The sequence below is a fragment of the Dreissena polymorpha genome, chromosome 5 (assembly GCF_020536995.1).
Source record: "Dreissena polymorpha isolate Duluth1 chromosome 5, UMN_Dpol_1.0, whole genome shotgun sequence".
Lineage (NCBI taxonomy): Eukaryota > Metazoa > Mollusca > Bivalvia > Myida > Dreissenidae > Dreissena > Dreissena polymorpha.
In genome coordinates this window covers 73,337,599-73,353,091 of record NC_068359.1, presented here as the reverse complement: position 1 = coordinate 73,353,091, position 15,493 = coordinate 73,337,599, and the positions used below count along the sequence as shown (strand labels likewise).

At 36.4% G+C, this 15,493-nt stretch overlaps 1 protein-coding gene and 1 long non-coding RNA gene across 2 annotated transcripts in view; both read left to right on the top strand.

Annotated features, from left to right (window-relative positions):
• The window catches only part of LOC127831808 (uncharacterized), a 104,514-nt gene that overhangs the window by 57,541 nt on the left and 31,480 nt on the right, over positions 1-15,493 (top strand). The gene's annotated exons all lie outside the window — the stretch shown is intronic.
• Positions 1-15,493, top strand: part of LOC127831802 (uncharacterized protein PF3D7_1120600-like) — a 32,027-nt gene that overhangs the window by 3,661 nt on the left and 12,873 nt on the right. The window lies entirely within an intron of this gene.

Genomic DNA, 15,493 nt, shown 5'->3' with positions numbered 1-15,493 from the left:
CGGATACTTGTGTGGGCTGAGACCATTCAAAAATCATCCATGTATGTATTTCAGGTTTCCGCTTTTTTGTCAGTCCCTTAGAACATGAAATATCGCAAGGTAAAAGCACTTAGTCGGTCGTTCGGAATTTTTGTAACATAAAAATCACGATGGACTTGAGACGTAGCGAAGCACGATACATGTCCAAATGATGAAAAAGCTTCGTTCACGGTTCATTATTGAGACTAAGAGGCAGGGTGATTAACATTTTACATTACATTTACATACAGTTTGAAGCATCATAGATCCAATAAAGGTATCCCGTGGGAATGTTGAACAATTATTATAAACTGTTTGAAACTTAGGGCTTTCAGAAGTAGCCGGCAGAAATCCGCCGTCTAAAACCTCATGAGGTGCCGCTAGTCCAGATTTCTGGTCTCGAAGGCTATTGCTATATTGACTGATTCCCGGAAAAAAGCCCCTCGGAAAAAAGCCCCTTCCACCAATTTTTGCCAGTGCGGAAAAAAGCCCCTTCATCAATTTGCCAGTGCGGAAAAAAGCCCCTTCGTCGTTTTGCCAGAGCGGAAAAAAGCCCCTTCGTCGTTTTGCCAGTGCGGAAAAAAGCCCCTTCCACCAATTTTACCCGTGCGGAAAAAAGCCCCTTCCAAATGATTATTATACTTGGAGCGGTATGTCTATTATATAAATTTCCACACTATTGACAAACAAATCATATTCATTAAAAACATGCCTTTTCCAATCAACAAACATTGCGAAAAATGTTAAAGACCTTCATTTAAAGGCGGCCGGCCTAAAAAAGGCCGTATTAAGTTCAGGAGGACTGGGCCACGTTTCCCATCCGCCACATGGAACGTGCTCGACAGTACCCTGAGCGGCAAAGAACGTACAAACAACGTCTGTGAGGAGTGGAACAGTGGGTTCGCGAAGCTGGTGGGTCATGCTAATCCTTCCCTCTGGACAGCTGTTGTGTGTGTTCAACGGGACGCTACAATGGTAGAGGCCGATGTGCTCCGCTTTAGACAAGGAAAGACTGTGACAAAACATAAGAGAAGAAGACAACTCCACACGAAGACGCTGCAGACCCTTTGCCAGCAGTACAGCTCCGGAAGGAAGACAATGGGTGAGTTCCTAGATACTGTTGGACACAACATCCGTCTTCGGTGAAGAGACTACGAGTGACATTTTACAGTGATATTTTTTGATGTAATGTAGATATGTAAGATATTTTGAAATATGTTTCATCATTTGTAGTTTTGCTTGTCATAATAAATATAATACAATATGATAATTTTCGTTCACATGTTACTTTTTTGTGTCCCAGTCTGTTTGAAAAAAGTAAATTTACTCTATGGTTTCTAAGGGGATTTTTACCGCTCTAAACATAATCATTTGGAAGGGGCTTTTTTCCGCACTGGCAAATTGTCGAAGGGGCTTTTTTCCGCACTGGCAAAACGACGAAGGGGCTTTTTTCCGCACTGGCAAAACGACGAAGGGGCTTTTTTCCGCACTGGCAAATCGATGAAGGGGCTTTTTTCCGCACTGGCAAAATTGGTGGAAGGGGCTTTTTTCCGAGGGGCTTTTTTCCGGGCACCATATTGACTGACGCCTTCGAGTCCAGAGTCCATCGTGATTTTTACGGTAGATTTTTCAGCACAGATTTTCTGCGCACGTTTGACGGCCTATAACTTCATTAATATGCAATGGAATGTGAAATCAAACATACCGATTTGGAGCTCAACCATTTATCTTCCGATGTGTGATGTTTCAAGAATGTCACAATTGTATTAATATCCAAAACTTTGATTTAAATCACACACATAAAAAGTGCAAAAAAATGTGGAGGTAGAAGTCCGAAACATCCGAATAGCAACGAGCTACGTCACACGGTCCGAGAAGTAGGCCGACACTCAAATTCCACATATCACTGTAAATAATAGTGTACGCGTATAACCGTCTTAAAATATTTGTGAGCATTTGATAATATACTATGACTAAAATAATTTGATCCGTATTGTCTTTATTTGATTCTATATTTTTGTTCTTACTTTTTTGAAACGATGGATTTATTTGTGGAATTCGACTGTTGTTAAACATTTTGTCATAAAAACGGGAAGATATATTTGAGGAAAAGCCGTATTTTTTTCTCTATAGTGAAACATGTATGGAAAGCTGAATTGGGCTTCTTTCAGACTTAGTGGACCACATTGGCTGATACTGGCGCAACTCTTAGGAATGATATGACCGTTTTTATATCTAAAACAATGAAGTACATATGAATCATTTGAAAAAAGAAATCATTACGGACTGTGCTTAAAAGGCTGGTTTACGAAAACACCTTTTCCTAATCTGTATGTGAAGAGAGATCAATCATTAATTATATAAAAGATAAATTTAGTACTTGTAACTCAATTTTGGATAAGACGCGTACATTTTCCCCATACTGTACTACGTAATACGATGACGTATGTTCTCGCGAGAATCTCGCCGCGGTCGTAAACAAAATCGAAGTCGAAAGCTAATTTTGAGCTTCATCGATGTTAATTGACAGATAACTCGCTTATAAGAGGTGAATCGGATACTCGTGTGGGCTGAGACGATTCAATTTTTTTTCATGTATGTATTTCTGCTTTCCATTTATTTGTCAGTCCTTTTGAATATGAAATATCGCATGTTAAAAGAACACAGTCGGTCGATCGGAACTTTTGTAACATAAAAATCACGATAGACTTGAGACGTAGCGAAGCACGATAAATGTCCAAATGATGAAAAAAGCTTCGTTCACGGTTCATTATTGAGACTAGAGGTGCCGCCTACTAGGAACTGTTTCCAAAAAAAATCACGGAAGCAATAAAAATGGTACCATAGACTAACAAAGATTCATTGATATTGTCGTAATATGACAATAGGTGCTACTTAAATCGGGGAAAGCCTCACCTACTTTACATTTAGTTTTAATTGTTTTTTAAACGACATGGTAAACCAACCTTACGACCCCGGGCCCCGGTTTCACGAACATTCTTAAGTCCATTATTGTTCTTAACTCCATAACAGTCTTACTTACAAGTTACAGGCTTAAATTAACTGCCTTTATTTGTGTTGCGTTTCACGAAAAATAACAGGCATAATAACAGTCTTAGTAAAATTCTTAAATCTCTTTTTAAGACATCTATACCCAGGGATCAGGAAATCTCCGAATCCCAATCGGTCCGAGAGACGGCCGAAACCCTCTGATACCTCTTCGCCCCGCACCCCCCCACCCCCTCCAAAAAAGACTATATTCTCTAAATCTTTCATGCATGGAACAATACATTATGTTTGATGTGATGTGAAAATAGGCCTTTTATTTGAAATCACATTAAAAACATCTTATTTTGTTTTAGAATTGTTGGTCTTATTAATTATTTTAGAAAGAAATGTCCAATCGGTTTAGAAGGTAGATAGAATGAGCTCTATTTGTTTTTGAACTCTATAAGACTCCCATTTGATGATTTGATTAATGACCAATTAAGTTGTTCAATGTCAATAAAACATGTAGTATTTGCAAAGAAAGCAAGAAATATTATCATATTCAACAAAATAATACTCCTTTAATATTCACAATCTACCATGCATCATTTAATACTGGACCGAATGTGGTAAATAATAATCGGTTTTCGTGGAACAAGTGTGTCACTTGTACTTCTCAATCAAGCGTGCCCAATTGTTTACATTGTTAATTCCCCTAATTTATGATCGCCTCGGGCATTTTTTGACATGGGGATATCAATTAGCGGATTAATCTCGGGACTGCGGAGATAAATGTACTGGTAAGTGTGTAGAATGTCACACCTGTCTGTGAAATCCGGACCGATTTTTATGATAAATCTCAATTTGCAATCGGTCCAGTACGACCAAAATCGGTCAAAAACCGATAAAACCGGCATTTTCCTGATCCCTGGCTATACCCCTATCTTAACTATGATTAGCAGTCTTAAATATGGCCGATTAAGATATAAGAATTTAGTGTCTGTGATATTTTGTGCCCAAAGTATGACAAATATATTTTAAACACTATTTTTGTGTATTCACGACATAACAGAAATTTATAGGTTTAATGTCCAGTCAGAATAGAAGAATGCTAATAGATGTAGGTAAATATCTCTCAAAATCCGAAATTCAATTTAATTCTTCCAGGCAAATAACACTTATCACTGTATCTTAATGTATTGTTGTTTACATGTTGGCTTTACGTATTGTAAATGCATTATGCTAATAAAGAATATGTTATGTTAAGTTATGTATTGCAGTCAGTTGCAGACTCTCTAGAAACAAAGACGAATCGGCATATTCCCCTCCCACCTCTTCTGTCATCAAGAGAGAGAGAGAGGGAGAGAGAGAGAGTTTGGTCATACTTGATTACCAGTTTTAAGTCAATGTGAAAATTATATTACTTACGAGAGTGAGTAAGAGAGAGAGAGAGACCCAGAGATAGAGAGACCCAGAGAGAGAGAGAGAGACCCAGAGAGAGAGAGAGACCCAGAGAGAGAGAGAGAGAGAGAGAGAGAGAGAGAGAGAGAGAGAGAGAGAGAGAGAGAGAGAGAGAGAGAGAGAGAGAGAGAGAGAGAGAGAGAGAGAGAGAGAGAGAGAGAGAGAGAGAGAGTGTTCCCCAGACACTTTAACAAAGTTAATGTACATACAAAACGATCCATTACATAATGTAACTTGAAACCTGGATCACTTAGTAAGCGCAAAATACATACAATCATTGCGAGCTGTACTGTATTTACATGCATGCAAAAATCTCGGGCAATTTTAACAGTTGTAAACAGTCGTGGAAATGGTGCAATTTTAACGGTTAGTTCAGTTACTTAAGCCTTTTAACATGTACACAAATTTTCACTTGTGTGCCAAATTTATTGAGGTGTATATTTTTTATGACTTTCTATAATTTTCTACTTTAGGCAACTGGAGCTACTGTGTATTTTAACATGTTCAATTTATGATACAACTACATACCGTGATCTGCGGGGTGCCCGTCGTTTTCAGACCTTTCTTGTGAGGCCTATATTTAATATGGGGTCTATATAAGAACATAAAATTAAATATATATAATGCTGCTTTGTTGGGTCTTTGTAATTATGGGGTCTTTGTAAGCAAACAGGAAGTGGTTTTACAGCCATTGTGAATTCAGCATGGATTCTGCAATATTTCAGAATGTGCATCTTATTATCTTAAGTTTTGTGTTGTTGACACTTATTGCTATTGGTTTATTAATATTATGTGTATACATGAGATGGAATGCTTTATTTTTGAGATGGAATAATGATCTTCAGTAAAGTGTAGTTTCTTTAGTGTGTATGTGGTAAGGAGTATGTTCTCATTAGAGAGGTCCAGTTATTTGCTAGGTTAGATTAGGTGTGCACACAATTTTTATCCTTCATCTGTGGTCATCAAGTGATGCAAACATCTTCTTAACCTATATAAACCTCACAAGTTCAAGCAGTTGTATATAAGTTTTATTGGGTATATAAAATACATTCTGTATTTTCATGTTTTATGGGGTATATATCATTACATATTTCACAGAGTGATTGTTAAAAAGAATCATATTGGCAGTGTATATAAATGAACATTACATATGTTACTAAATACGGCACACTGTAGCTGTTTATTAACCTCTAAATAATTACGGGTTTCAGGAAGTTCCGCCATTTTGAAAATGGATGATTGCAATGTAGGCATGTGCTTAAGAAGAAGTTTTTGAAAGAAATAATGAAATCACGAAATTGTGAAATCACGAAATCGTAAAGTTTTGGAGTGAAATCACGAAATCGTGAAATAGTGAAGTTTTGTTGACAAAATTCTCTCCAAAACTTTACAACTTCATGATTTCACAATTTCACTTCAAAATTTCGTAATTTCTCGATTTCATTCATTCGTGATTTAGCTATTTCTTTTCAGAATTTCATGATTTCACAATTTCACGATTCTTCCTTGTTTTCGAATCGTGAAATCATGTAGTTGAAATGTCACGATCAGTCTTTCATATGTTCATGGATAAAAGATTTCCGTATTATGACGGAATTCCGTATTTCCGATCTTCGTCAGGGCCGTTTTTCCAAATCGCATAAATTCGAGGAGAAAATTGAGGGGGGGTGGTAATTCTGCGTTAAATTTCACCATGACATTCCTGACGTCCAAGGACCGGCAGGTCAAATTGTTGTTGTTATCTTCACTAAACAGAGTAAATAAATAACGTCATCCCATTGGTTAAGAAAACAATGATAATTGCCGAATCAATCGAATTAATTTTGACAACCAATGGGATTACGTTATTTATTTACTCCCATTAGAAAAAGTAATGGCCGACTCCAAACGTCAAACAGTGAATATTTATTGTTAATATCGCAAATGTGAATTGTGTGTCCGATGCTCGATGTTGTAACCGCATCATATCGAAAGAGAATGGACATATCTTTCGAAGGTATGTGGCTTTTGGATATTTTCGGGAAGGAATTAGTGAAAATTTGCTAAAAACTACCGGTTTCGTGCATCCGTCCGTGGACGTCAGGAATGTCATGGTGAAATTTTACGCAGAATTTTGTGAAACTCTTTGCTGTTTCTGATTGCATTGACGGATTTTGATAAAACAAAAAGTGTTTTTGAAAAGAAAAATCATTCCTAGACACGATTCAGTAGATATTTTTGAGATCCTGTCAATTTTAAGGGACTTTTGGGTGATTAGTAACTTTCTCATCTTACAGTTACTGATTGTGAAAATAAATTGACATTGTGTAGATCAACTTTCTGCTTTTCTAACTTTTGAACCTTTGATTTGTAGTGTTGTCATCTATTTCACCTTCAAAATGTAGAGAATATTATCAGTGTTTAAGTATATTTAAAGGCCTCAGATTGCACTCCGATATGCTAAAATCCAGGAACTTCCGGGGGCCTCCGGCCCCCTGAACCCCCAGCCAGGGCGTTGCCCTGTACCCACCGGGGGCCCTGCGGCCCCCAGCTTGAAATTTCAGTATTTTCACTTTTCTGAACTTTTACCCATGTATGTTACCCCTGTCCATCCATAACACGGTTTATTAATGAAATTTATTTTCAGTCAATTTGTCCCGTAATCGTTCATAGTTCATGGACGACCCATAGTTACTAACAATGTTCATTACTCTTAAATTACCGGTATGTAGCCTATCATTCGATATCTCGTCATGCGCGAATTGCCAAGATGACGAGTTTTGCATTAACTCCCATTTTCTCGTGCCGTGCATGGGACAAGTCTACTCTATCTATTTATGTTAATTTCTCTGCATAATACAGGATAAAATATTCAACAACACCATGTATCAGTTTCTAGTCCAATTTAATGTCTAACATACTTAATATTTTCGGTTATACAAATACAGTCTGATAGCTACATGATCGTATCTTTCTCGATCCGTACACCTCCAAGTCTAAACGCTAACTGTCTTGTTTCCCTCTAACATCTGGCCCGTGAAACTCAGTTATGAATCCCATTGGTCAGTGTTCTATGTGTCTTTATTTCTAATTGGCTGAATTACAATCTGGAGAAGTCACTATTCAAGTATGCACACGTTAATGAGCGTTGTGGTACAAATAATAAATAATGCAAATACAGCCTAAGGCATGTGTCAACAGTATTGTAACCCCTTTGTTGTTAAACACACACCAGATCCAAATATTTAATCTTTTTGTCAATATTTCGTACATAAAGAAAACCCAAATATTTCACCCAATTTCTCATCATTATTTGACACAACTTATCCTCTCAATTTGATTTTTATGTATTTTAGGATACAGAAAAATCTTTAAGAATGTAAGTATGGAAATAACCGAAAACATATTAATACATACGATGTAGAAAATCAAACACGCAAACATGAAAACATAAGTGATTAAAACATATATATGATGAAAATCTGCATATTATTAATAAAATTTTTATCGAATGTTTCTGCTGAAATAATAAAACGTCGGAATATTTAAATAGTCAATGTCAATCACAATGACGTGGAATGCGTCACTGATTTGGGAAATCCGATACGAATAGTGTCCATTTTTGACATCTTTGCTGGAGGCGATGTGGCGTCTAGGTGAAGAGATGAGACGTCCGGTATGTGACATCTGGTTGTAGATGGTAACATGCAGTCGATTGAAGACGTCGGCTTCCGAATGAAGACGAGTATGGTCGGTCGGAGAAGCTGTTGGTCCTCGGCTGTTGCACGATTTAGAATACTTCAAACGTTTATTATAAAAAGTTCTGCAGAATGACTGCATTCATGACTGTAGTATTATAATTAGTGTTTATGTACATGTAATAAAGGTAACACACATATATATATATATATAAGTTCATAGACGATAAAATGTTCACCTAATATATGTACAAAGTACGCGCGATTTTTCATCATCAAGTCCATTCATATCATCGTATCTTTAAAAATCATTTTCGACGACGCGTGAAATGTCCATTAACAGTCCACTCGTTGTATGGTACTGATGCTGGTTCACAATTTGGATCCATGTCGACAATGTTGGATCCTAATTGAAGTCGTCTGTTACGTCATCTGATTCCCGACGGATACATCGTCGTCGAAGATATCGGTATGTCGATGACATATTATTCTTTTTTGTCGGGGTGTTAAGATCTGATCACGATCTCAAATGCGTTATGAACGCATGTTGCTGCAGGCAAACCACGCCAACGATGTCAGGAGCGCTGCTTTTCTCCTTAACTTGTATCGCATTGGCAAATCTTATAGGGTCAATTACATGAAATGATAAACGGGCCTTTTATTTACATATTAATGGAATTTGCTATATAAGCATTCAGATTACTATTCACACCTATGATAAGATATACCCAAATAAAATTAATGTGCTAAAGGAACGCGATTCTCATGACGCAAATTTATGATGTTTTATTTAAACTATACGCGTTTGTCTATTCAATGAAATGTATTGTGCTTTATTTTGTTTTATTTACTTTGAGAACAAAAATTTACAAACAAAATCCCTTGTCTTAATGTAGTTATTCTTATAAAGAAACGAAAAAGAATAAACTACATATTCGATCAGTATCAAATTTGTAATGAATCATAGCAATATAGTTGTATCTTTTACATTATACTAATAAAAGGTACACTGCTTTGCTTTTAAGGATATTTACAAACTGTATTAAAATGTTATTTATGGCTTAAATGTTGTTTACTTGAGCGCTGTAGGGCATAAGCTAGCGTTGGTTAATGTCGTTGTCAAGTGCGTTGTCATAAGCTTGTCATGTAATCGAACGTACTTAGTGAGTCCGCCTATTTGAGGGTTATTTATACCAGTTTCGTTACGTACTCGTCTAATTCGTGACCCACGCCTGTCATCAAGTAATGGGCGTCAAACGTGTGTATCTTGGCGTTCATAGACAGATGACAGACCATCCCTACGTATTGTACGCCTTCGGTATTCGCGGGTCTCCATTTAATTTGACAAGCCAATTTGTATTCACACCTGGAAAACGTATCGGAATGTCGCTCTTTCTCACTTAATGTACCTACTAATGGTTTATGTGCATTTTGCGAGTCACGATTCTTATATTTTCTGTTTGTTACATATTACTGAAATATATCTATTATATCACCCGTTGACTTAAATATGACATTTTCATTTCATTCTAAACCCGTAAATCAATGCTAATGACGATACATTATCAAAATCGGACGATACCGTCCTCTATAATCCTTTTTTTACATATATACTACATATACATTCAAAACATATTTCTCTATATACAAAATTTTTGGGGTCTTTAAGTCTCGACATCTATCTCGCTTTATTTTGTAGTCCATCCATTTACATGTGTTCAGCCATTGTCTGAAGGCACGTGAAAATTGCTTTCTTCATTGCGTTATTTGAACGTGAAGTCTTTTTTGTCAATTTTCGTTTTTTGTGTTTTAACGCGACCGCGTCAATTTGCATCTGATCATCTGAAGAATCATTTTCAAACCTACGTACAGGTGAGTTTTGTGTATTACCGTTATTGTAATGCATCGTATCTGATTCACTGGAGCTTGACTGTATATCCGCGAATTGTTTGTTTCTCAAATGTTTTTGCAATTCAGCGAGCGGTATGTTTTCCTCGTCATCCGTGTTATCTCTAATCTGTCGGGTCTGTTGCGTAATTACAGGTAACCCATGTACTGACGTATTTGAATCGCTATCAGAAGATAATGTGTCGTCCGCAAAGGCTAAATTTGCTTTTCTAATCGGGCGCGCTAGTGGTTTATCTATCATTGGCCATTCATCGATATTTGCGTGCCTTATTTGATCAGCGTGAACTTTAATAGTTGAGTTGTCTAACTGATTCTTTATTACGTATGTTAACGGCGACTTTTGTTCGATTATACGATAATATGGCCTCCATTTACTGTCTAATTTATTCGTACGTTGAAAGTTTTTGTAGTAAACGGGGGTCATTGATTTCGAACTTAATATCTTTCGTATTTTTATTCGCATAATCAGCTTGTCTACGTTTCGATTTTTGAATTTGGGCACATACCTTTTTAAATGATTTGTGTTGTTCTTCTAATATTATTTTATGATAATCTTCACCGTGATATTTACGTCTAGGCTTTAACAAGTTGTCTATTGGAAGAATAGGGTCTCTATTAAAAAGTAAGAAGAACGGTGTGTGCTTCGAAGTCTCGGATGTACAAAATCTCATTGCCGCTAAAGACATGTTTAAATGTACGTCCCATTGTTGTACATTTTCTTGAACCCGTTTTGATAGTATATTATTCATAGTCCCATGTGAACGCTCGTTCATGCCATTAGACGCGGGATGATATATTGTCGTCTTTACGTGGTCAATGTTCATTGATTTTAATGTTTCCGTGAAATCTGTGCTTGTGAATTCTTTTCCGTTATCAGTTATAATTCTTACAGGACAACTATGACGGCAATAAATCTCGTTCATTAACAGGTGTATTACGCTATCAGACGACTTATCCGGCGACGGAAATGCCTCTATATATCCTGAAAATTGATCCACGAAACATATTATATATCTATTTCCGGAAAGCGTTGTTGGGTATGGACCGCATATATCTATGGAAACAACTGAAAACGGAAACGGCGGTATTGAGGTATCCGACGATATGGGAGCTTTGATTGCTTTTAAGTTTCTACTTTGACATATAATGCACTTAGATACATAATCATTCAATTCTTTGAACATTTTAGGCCAGTAATATTTCTCTTTTAGTGTCTGAAAAAGCCTTTGAGACCCAGGATGTCCGTTTTCATCATGGTATTGCTTGACAACTGAATCAGTCAGGTGTTTAGGTACAAACAGCCTGAGAGTAGGTTCCTCATCTACGTTTGATATGTAGTACAGTATGTCATCAACCGTTAAATATCTATCATCTTCACTCTTGTTCTGTTTCCCTAATCTTAATCTCGCTTTAATTTCAGATATATGAGGGTCTTTTTCTTGTTCTATTTGCATATTAAGCCCTGATATGTTATCATTCGACGCTGTGTCGTCGACTGGAAGTGGCTGCGGGGTAATAATATTATCAATTATTTGCTTGTGGTCAATGTTTGTAGAGTCGATTACGTTAATTTCGCGTGTTTGGTCTTGTTTATTTATTTGCGAATTGATCGTCAAATGTTTATCGTTAATATCTAATTCTAGTTCTGTTTGATCGCATTGATTATTCTTTATTTTGGTTTTTGGAGGTCGGCTTAGAAAGTCAGCAATAATATTCTTTTTTCCCGGTATATATTCAATTTTGCAGTTGTAACCCGCTATACTTAAGGCCCATAATTGTATTTTCTTGTTTTGCATCGGACTTTCCAATAAATACTTAAGCGGCTTGTGATCACTCTTTATAACAAATTCAGCATTGTGTAAATAATGGTGCAATTTACTTAGACTGTAAAATATGCTGTAACATTCTTTTTCAATGGTACTATATTTGCATTGTGTGGGGCTTAATCTGTGCGATATGAAAAATATCGGCTTTTCGCCCACATAATCCCCGGTCTCGTTATTGTCGCATTTTTGAGTTAAGCAAGATCCTATGCATTTATCAGATGCATCCGTATACAGAATATAACCTTTTTTTGGATCAGGGTATGAAAGATAAGGGATTTGCGTAAATGAGTCTTTTAATTGTAGGAAACTATCTTCGCATTGTTTTGACCATTTAAATGGGACATTCTTTCTCGTGAGATTAATGAGAGGCTCGACTACTTCTGAATACGACGGACAGAATCTCCTATAAAATCCCGCTGCACCTAAGATAGATCGTACATCGCGCACGCACTTTGGCCTAGGGAATTGTCGGATCGCTTCTACTTTTAACGGATCCGGCCTTATACCGTTTTGATCTATGATGAAGCCTAGGTATCTAGTCTCTCTTTGTAAGAATTGACATTTTGATAGTTTTAGCTTTAGGTTATGTTTACTGAGACTCTGTAGTACTGTATCTACGTGTGATAAATGAGATTGCAAGTCAGGTGAAAATATTAAAATATCGTCTAGATACGCCACAGCGAAGCTCTCACAACCTTTGAGTACTTTATTAGCCAATTCTTGAAATATAGCACCGGCGGAGGAGGCACCGAAGGGCATAACATTAAATTGAAATAGACCCCTGAATCCCGAAGCGAAAGCCGTTTTTTCTCTGTCTTCTTCCTTTATAGGTATTTGCCAATATCCCGATATCAAATCTAAACTGGTGAAATATTTACTTTTACCTAATAACGCCAATATATCATCTATTAATGGTAATGGATAGGCAATTGGTTTTGTAATTTTGTTTAATTGTCTAAAATCAACACAAAACCTTTTCTCGTCTTTATTATCTTTGTTTGAGTCATGGTTATTTTTCTTTTTATCTACTAAAACAATAGGGAAGCTCCACGGACTTCTTGATGGACTTATTATGTTTGCGTCTAGCATTTCGTCGATGGCTTTATCTATGAATACCTTATTGTTTAATGGTGTTCGATACGGCCTTAATTTAATGGGCGGATGATCCCCTGTGTCTATGGTAAATTCTATTGCTGAAGTTTGTGTTAATTCTAAATTATTTCTTGCGAAGAGAGTTCTGTGTTTTAAGAGTATCGGTAGAATATTTTCTTTTTGATTTTCATCTACACGTAAATCTGATAAGATTTCATCTTTAGATAAACCTGATTTCGGCTGATTATTTTTAATAACTTCTTGTACTGAGCATATTTCATTATCATTTACCGATTTTATTCGCCCTATGGCGCAGTGTCGTCTAAGCCTTATTGTTTTGTGCGTATTGTTTATAATTAAAATGGGAAATTGTCTATCACGCGTTGTCTTGACGACTGAATTAACAATTGTTAAACCGGGTTCGTTATCAAAGAAAGAATTGCTTATTCCATTGAATTCATAATTCGTATTTGAACGTATGTAGTTTCTTTTAGCTTGAGCAAAGAGTCTATATGCAGTTTGTGGTTTTAACACAGTATGCCTAGTTAATCTCGCTATCGTTGAAAGATGTACATCTTCTTCTAGAGGTACATAACAGTTATCAATCCTCAAACATCCTAAATCAAAGTATAAACGGACACCATTATCTTGTAAAAAGTCTCTTCCTAAAATAACATTTCTATTAACGTTACTTACTACAAAAAACATGTGCTCTTTATATATGCTCCCTATTTTGAATCTCAATTTTACACTTCCGTGGACATGTAATGAATTTCCATTTACCGACTTTAGATTCACTTTTTGAAATATCAGTGCGGGTTTTTGTTTTAACATATCATAAGTACGTTTACTCACGATGCTGACTTGAGCGCCCGAGTCTATCAAGCTCCTAAATTGATAACCACCTGTTGAAATAACACAAGAATTTGGACTACCACACAAAGCGATATTATATGTCTCGACTTTTTCATTCTTACCATAGACCCCTTTTTGGTAAGAATTTCCTAGTTTTTTCGATTAATGTACGTTTTTCTTTGAGTACATTCTCTACTAAAGTGTCCTAATTTACCACAATTCCAACAATCAATTTTATCTTTCCAATTTTTGTCATATTCGTTATTGCGCCCGTTACCGTTTTTATCTATCGTATGACAGTTCCGCCCTACCGTATATGCACTTATTTCGCGTTGCCTACGGCGACAGATTTCAATAGAATGACCGTGTTTCTTACAATATGTGCAAACAATAGATGACCTAATATAATCGATATCTGTCTGAATATTATCGGTCGTAATGTTATCAAGTCCATTTATTTGCGATCGTAACTCAAACCTAGCTCTGACACTTTGCTCATATATAGCGCTTTTTAAAGCATTCGATAGGGTTGCATGATTTTCGCGCATTAATTTAAGTCTCAAATAATCGTGCGATAATCCGTCGATAAAAATTTCTACTAACTGTTTTTCTTTATATTCTAAATTTCCTTCAATATTTTCGTATGCATCAGTCGCGAGAGATAAAAGTCGCTCAGCGTATATTTGAACATTTTCGTCGGTCTTTTGTTTAGTCGTCTTTAATAATAAGAAAGCGTATTGTGGGTCTTGAATTTCCGCGAATCTTAATTTAAGCTGTTCCTTTAAATCTGTCCACGTCCCTGTCGAATCATCAGTCAAAAAACGATGTATGTAATCACTAACAAGCCCTTTACTAGATTGGTAAGCAACAAATTTTAATTTATTCTCATCTAAATTGGTAAGTGTTCCATATTTTTCTACATTTTTAATCCAATTTTTAAATTCTTTTGAATTTCCATCAAATGATTGTACCACCTGTGAAATAGTCTGAGTGCTTATGGCCGTTTTAACATCTTTAATTTGTTCATTTAAATTTTGAAATAATTCAGGGATTATTTGATTTGCCATTTTGATACAAGCGTTAGGAAATAAAACAGTCACTCACCGGAAGTTGCAGAATGTGTGCGGTCTGATGTCGTTGTTCCCGGCTCACGGTTGTTGTTACTGGTTACAGAAGTTGCCGAAACGGAGTTTCTTCGCGTTGTTTTTCATGGCTTCGTAATTGTAAGTGGTAGTATTTCTTTGTTCGAATCCTTGGTTCACGAGCACCATTTAACGTCCTGTGTCCCGTAATCGTTCATAGTTCATGGACGACCCATAGTTACTAACAATGTTCATTACTCTTAAATTACCGGTATGTAGCCTATCATTCGATATCTCGTCATGCGCGAATTGCCAAGATGACGAGTTTTGCATTAACTCCCATTTTCTCGTGCCGTGCATGGGACAAGTCTACTCTATCTATTTATGTTAATTTCTCTGCATAATACAGGATAAAATATTCAACAACACCATGTATCAGTTTCTAGTCCAATTTAATGTCTAACATACTTAATATTTTCGGTTATACAAATACAGTCTGATAGCTACATGATCGTATCTTTCTCGATCCGTACACCTCCAAGTCTAAACGCTAACTGTCTTGTTTCCCTCTAACATCTGGCCCGTG